The 6,562-nt window shown below is 54.5% G+C and overlaps 1 non-coding gene across 1 annotated transcript; it reads left to right on the forward strand.

The window, feature by feature from the left end:
• The first annotated feature begins 3,876 nt into the window (after positions 1-3,876).
• Positions 3,877-3,948, forward strand: TRNAP-CGG (transfer RNA proline (anticodon CGG)). The gene has a single exon. It is a non-coding gene; the product is annotated as a tRNA-Pro (tRNA).
• Positions 3,949-6,562: the final 2,614 nt, after the last annotated feature.

A 6,562-nucleotide genomic window follows, 5' to 3' on the forward strand; every position in this document is an offset into this window, starting at 1 on the left:
TCCCGGATAGCTATGGACATTGTAGGACCCCTGGAAAGGACACAAACTGGTTACCGGTACATCCTAGTAATCTGTGACTATGCCACCCGTTACCCTGAGGCCTTCCCACTGCGCAGGGTTGCAGCCCGTCCGATAGCTCAGGCCCTGTTGCAACTTTTCTCTAGGGTAGGGATCCCCCAGGAAGTTCTCACGGACCAGGGCACAGCATTCCTCACAACAATCTTAAAGCACGTAAACAGCTTGTTAGGGATTAAGGGCATCCGGACCACTCCATACCACCCTCAGACCGACGGCCTGGTGGAACGCTACAACCAGACTTTAAAGGGCATGTTAAGGAAGTTTGTGGCAGTCAACGGGAAGGACTGGGACCGCTGGCTGCCCTACTTGCTCTTTGCCTATCGTGAGGTTCCCCAGGCCTCCACTGGCTTTTCACCATTTGAACTACTTTATGGCCGACAGGTGCGGGGCCCGCTGGATGTGCTGAGAGAGGCCTGGGAGGGACCTGGGACGCCCAGGACCTGCAGCATCCTTGCTCATGTACTCCAAATGAGGGACAAGATGGAGCAAATGACTGAGCTAGTGCGGACCAACATGGAGCAAGCCCAGTCTCAACAGAAGACCTGGTATGACAAGGCAGCCAGGCGGCGGACTCTCCAACCCGGGCAGAAAGTTCTGCTACTTCTGCCCACCTCAGAGAACAAGCTGCTGGCCAGGTGGCAAGGGCCCTATGAGGTGGTGCGGAAAATGGGCCCGGCAACCTATGAGATTGAACTCCCGGGGAGACGGAAGCCAAGGCAGACCTTCCATGTCAATCTGCTGAAGGAATGGAATGAGAGGCCACCGGAACTGCATCTGAGGGTCCAGGCGGTGGTGGAGGAGGAGGACACTCCAGAGCAGTTCTTCCCCTCCAGACAGCAGTCATCCACTCTGGATCTGTCTCACCTGACCTCCCGCCAGCAGAGGGAGCTGGCCGAGGTTCTCCCTCCGGGACTGTTCCAAGAGAGGCCGGGGTTCACAACTATTGTGGAACATAATATACCTCTCAAAGACACTACCCCGGTGCGCCAAAGGATGTATCGGGTACCTGAGCGTCTTCTGTCTTCCCTCAAGACCGAGGTGGAGGAGATGCTGGCGTTGGGGGTCATTGAGAGGTCCTCAAGCGCATGGAGTAATCCGGTGGTGTTGGTGCCCAAGAAGGATGGCACCATGAGGTTTTGCATAGACTTCCGCCGGGGTGAACGCCCAATCCCACTTCGACGCATACCCGATGCCCCGGCTTGAGGATTTGATTGAGCGCCTGGGCAAGGCATCCTTCATCAGCACGTTGGACTTATGTAAAGGCTACTGGCAGGTGCCCTTGGTCAAGGATTCCAGGCCCTACACGGCCTTCCGTACACCACAGGGACTGTTCCAGTTTGTGGTGATGCCCTTTGGCCTGCAGGGAGCACCAGCCAGCTTCCAACGCCTAATGGACATCATCTTGGCAGGCACAGACTCTTTTGCAGCCGCCTATTTGGATGACATTGTGGTTTACAGTGCCACCTGGGAAGACCATCTGCATCACCTGGGTGAGGTGCTGCAGCGCATTAGGCAGGCGGGTCTGACGATCCACCCACTTAAGTGTGCCATAGCACGGGAAGAGGTGAAGTACCTTGGCCACGTTCTGGGCCGGGGTGTGATCCGGCCACAAAAGGACAAGGTCCAGGCAGTACTGGACTGCCAACGGCCCAAGACCCGGAAGGAGGTGAGATCGTTCCTGGGCCTGGTGGGCTGGTATCGCCGCTTTGTGCCAGAATTTGCACGGCGAGCAGCCCCGTTGTCCGACTTGACCAGGAAGTCCAGTGGCACCCAGATTCCTTGGGGTGCGGAGCAGGAGCAGGCATTCCTGGACCTAAAGGGGGCGCTCTGCAGGGACCCATTGCTTCAGAGCCCCGACTTTGAGCAGCGCTTTACGGTGCAGACTGATGCATCGGGGGTTGGACTCGGGGCGGTACTGCTCCAAGGGGAGGGGGACAACAAGAAACCGGTGGCTTACATTAGCCGCAAGTTGTTCCCCAGGGAGACCAGATATGCAGCTGTTGAGCTAGAGTGTCTTGCAGTCAAGTGGGCTCTCGACACCCTGAAATACTACCTGCTAGGTAGGGACTTCACCCTAGAGACTGATCACCGCGCCTTGCAGTGGCTAGGGCGCATGAAGGACTCAAATGCCCGCATTACCCGCTGGTTCTTGGCATTGCAACCGTACCGGTTTACAGTACAGTACCGAGGGGGCAAGCAGAATGTGGTGGCCGACTTTTTATCTCGCCACCCAGTTGGCGAGACTCTAGAAGGGGAGGGAAATGTGAGAAGGTGAGCCCCCCTTCTCACCGTCCACCCCCCCGCTCCTCCATGAACTGAACACCGGAATGCCGTCTTCCACTCGCGCACCAAGGCGCGCGCACAACCACACACACACATCCACTGCACGCTCGCACGCACGCACCGTCCTGGCGCTAAAGTTATACACGGGAGGTGTGTGCGAAAGTCACACGGGCTCTGGGACTCTTTTACAGTCATCACCACTCCAATGGTTCTGTCCACCACACCAAGGGCATGTAGTGCGGTACCCACTACCTGCCCGCTTACAATAGGCATTCGGCAAAAGTACAAACAGTCACGCACTTACTTCCTGTTTCCGGCGTCCGGTCCGAAGGCGCCCCAAGCGGGAGCGCGCACCGCAAGGAGGGCGCCATTTAAAGGCCATCCCCGGCAGAGGGCGCCGGGAATCGGAAAAGGGGTGTGGGCTTAAACCACGATCACAGTTTTCATTTGTATGTTGGGGAAAGGGGTTGTTTTGGTGTGCAGAGGTGTTGTGGTGTACTATTAATGTTTATTTTACTGTCTCAAAATGTTTATTTTATCATTGTGCTTATGTTGGGTGTGTGGGATTAATTGATGTCCCCCTCAGTAATGGTATGGCCTAATTGACCTTATCTCACCAGCTATTTAAAGGAGAGCTCATTTGGGCTGAAGAAGGAGAGAGGAGGAGGCTTGGTTCTGGTTGGTACAAATACGTGGAGAGAAAGAAATAAAAGTTATTCCAACGTCATCGCTTTTCCTTGGCTTTTTGTCTCACTAATCCAGTGGGTCCACATCCCAGTAGTAGGGGTGACCGCGTCGGTCCCTCACACTCCCGTTCTTTAGGTTTACAGTACGCAGCCAGAAGTAATGTCAAGACAAGGTTGCCAGTGACAAGGTGTTCTTTGCTCCTTTCCAGACATAAAGCAGTGCTCAGGAGTCATGCAGACTCTTCAAGAGATCTTTCTATTCTTGAGTAAATGAAATATTTAAAAGATATAGATTTGCTTTCTGGCTGTGATAGAGGAACTTGTGTGTTAAAAAGAATATAGACTATTCCTATGATTACAGATCACAAGGGATTAGCAGTCCATCAACCTGAACTGCTCTGTTGGCTTGTGTGTTGTTGCTGCACTCAAACATTATAATATGATTCCACTTTATTGTGCCCAAAGAGCAATACAGTTAAGACTGAACAGAAAAAGGTCTGTCGTCCCTTCAAGACAAAACCTTTCTATTTTTAATCCAGAAGCATAACAAGGAGGGAGGAGTTGCTACACAAATCAGACTGTTCAAATATTGGTTCAAGGCATTTTCACAGAAAATCCAAGCAGACCTGCTGACCAGGCTGTGATTGTATAGTGTGAGGTGAGAACTGTGTGCTGTTGCTGCATCAACTACGGCAAAGGAATGTGTTGTAAACTTTCTCCCACTCTTTGGACTCATCATCTGTCAGTTTACATCTGTTAAGTTTAACTGAAGCTTTACTTTTCTGGTACAGTCTGAATTGGCACTATACAAAGAAGCTGCAAGTTTTGTGGCCTGTTGGTCTAGTGGTATGGTTCTCACTTCGGGTGTGAGAGGCCCTGGGTTCAATTCCCAGACAAGCCCTAAACACAGTTGTTCTTTGTCCAAGTATCAGATGTCACATGTAACTCAGGAAACCTTTATTAGGCTGCACTGAGATGATTACTGTATTTTAATCCCCACATGAGGTCAGTACTGTTCCGACACTACACTGTACACACCAACACTTTGGTACCATGTGCTGACCAACTCAGCGAATTGGCTGTATTTCTGTCAGCATCATGTGTGACTGTCGTCGCCCAGTGTTCAAAACCTGTATTACAGACTTGGAGAGCCCAAACATTCATGATATAACATTTGTTGCCAACTTGGCAACACATATTTGATCGAAGTCAGATGATGAAAACACTTATAGTGAGTACATGCACAAGACATGTACTGTCTCTGTATCATTGTGCTTGTAGTTAAATATAATCTCATATATAAATACAATCGGTCCTTGAACCGCCACCTTAACGTGGTGGAGGGGTTTGAGTACCCAAATGATCCTAGGGGCTATGTTGTCGGGGGTTTTCATGCCCCTGGTCGGGTCTCCCAAGGCAAACAGGTCCTAGGAGACGGGTCAGACTAAGAGCGGTTCAGAACTACCCCCAATGAGAGTTTTAAAAATAAGGACGCGCACGTCGCCCGGATTGGCGTCACCGGGGCCACACCCTGGAGCCAGGCCTGGAGTCGGGGCTCGTGGGTGAGCGCCTGGTGGCCGGGTCTCTGCCCACGGGACCCGGCCGGGTACAACCCGAAGAAGCGACGTGGGCCCGCCCTCCTGTAGGCCCACCACCCGCAGGAAGGCTCAGAAGGGGCCGGTGCAATGTGGTTTGGGTGGTGGCCGCGGGCGAGGGCCCCGGCGACCCAAACCCTGGACAACGACTCTGGCGATGGGGACATGGAATGTCACCTCGCTGGGGGGGTAAGAGCCCGACCTTGTGCGAGAGGCTGAGCGGGTACCGGCTAGAGATAGTCGGGCTCACCTCCAAGCACATCTTGGGCTCCGGAACCCATCTCCTTGAGAGAGGTTGGACTCTACTATTCTGGAGTTGCCCGCGGTGAGAGGAAACGGGCTGGTGTGGGCTTGCTCATAGCTCCCCAGCTTAGTCGCCATGTGTTGGAGTTTTCCCCATTGAGCGAGAGGGTCGCTTCCTTCCGCCTTCGGGTGGGGGATAGGTCTCTCACTGTCGTGTCGGCCTATGGGCCAAACGGCAGTGCAGAGTACCCGGCCTTCTTGGAGGCCCTGGGGGGAGTACTGGAAGGTGCTCCAACCGGCGACTCCATCGTTCTCCTGGGGGACTTCAATGCCCACGTGGGCAGCTGACAGTATCACGCTGGAGGGGAGTGATTGGGAGGAACGGCCCCCCTGATCTGAACCCGAGTGGTGTTCTGTTATTGGACTTCTGTGCTAGTCACAGTTTGTCCATAACGAACACCATGTTCCAGCATAAGGTGTCCATAAGTACACGTGGCACCAGGACACCCTAGGCCGGATGTCAATGATCGGACTTCGTAGTTGTGTCATCTGGCCTCCGGCCGTATGTCTTGGACACTCGGGTGAAGAGAGGGGCGGAGCTGTCAACTGATCACCACCTGGTGGTAAGTTGGATCCGCTGGCCACGGGGGAAACCGGACATACTTGGCAGGCCCAAAAGAACAGTGCGGGTCTGCTGGGAACATCTGGCGGAACCCACCGTCAGAGGGGTCTTCAACTCCCACCTCCGGGAGAACTTCGACCAGCTCCCGACTCCATCGACCAGCTGGGGACATTGAGTCCGAGTGGACCATGTTCTCCACCTCCATTGTCGAAGCAGCCGCTCGGAGCTGTGGTCGCAAGGTCTCCGGTGCCTGTCGTGGCGGCAACCCCCGAACCCGGTGGTGGACACCGGAATTAAGGAATGCTGTCAAGCTGAAGAAGGAGTCCCTATCGGGCCTGGCTGGCTCGTGGGACTCCTGAGGCAGCCGACGGGTACCGGCAGGCCAAGCGTACCGCGGGCCCGAGCGTATGTGGAGGCAAAAACTCTGGTCTTGGGAGAGGTTCGGGGAGGCCATGGAGGAGGACTACCGGTTAGCCTCGAAGAGATTCTGGCAAAACCGTCTGGCACCTCAGGAGGGGGAAGCAGTGCTCCACCAACACTGTGTACAGTGGAGGCGGGGAGCTGCTGACCGCGACTGGGGATATTGTCGGGCGGTGGAAGGAGTACTTCGAGGATCTCCTCAATCCCACTGTCATTCCTTCCATAGAGGAAGCAGAGACGGGGGACTCAGAGGCTGGTTCACCCATCACCCAGGCTGAGGTCATCGAGGCAGTTCGGAAGCTCCTCGGTGGCAAAGCACCTGGGGTGGATGAGATCCGCCCTGAGTACCTCAAGTCCCTGGATGTTGTAGGGCTGACGTGGCTGACACGTCTCTGCAGCATCGCATGGCAGACGGGAACAGTGCCTCTGGATTGGCAGACTGGGGTGGTGGTCCCTCTTTTCAAAAAGGGGGACCGGAGGATGTGTTCCAACTATCGTGGGATCACACTCCTCAGCCTCCCTGGGAAAGTCTATTCGAGGGTACTGGAGAGGAGAATTCGACCGATAGTCGAACCTCGGATTCAGGAGGAACAATGTGGTTTTCGTCCTGGCCGTGGAACAACGGACCAGCTCTA

Source organism: Lampetra planeri, unplaced genomic scaffold (genome assembly GCF_965212315.1).
Source record: "Lampetra planeri unplaced genomic scaffold, kcLamPlan1.2.h2 scaffold_853, whole genome shotgun sequence".
In the NCBI taxonomy this organism is placed as follows: Eukaryota; Metazoa; Chordata; class Hyperoartia; order Petromyzontiformes; family Petromyzontidae; genus Lampetra; species Lampetra planeri.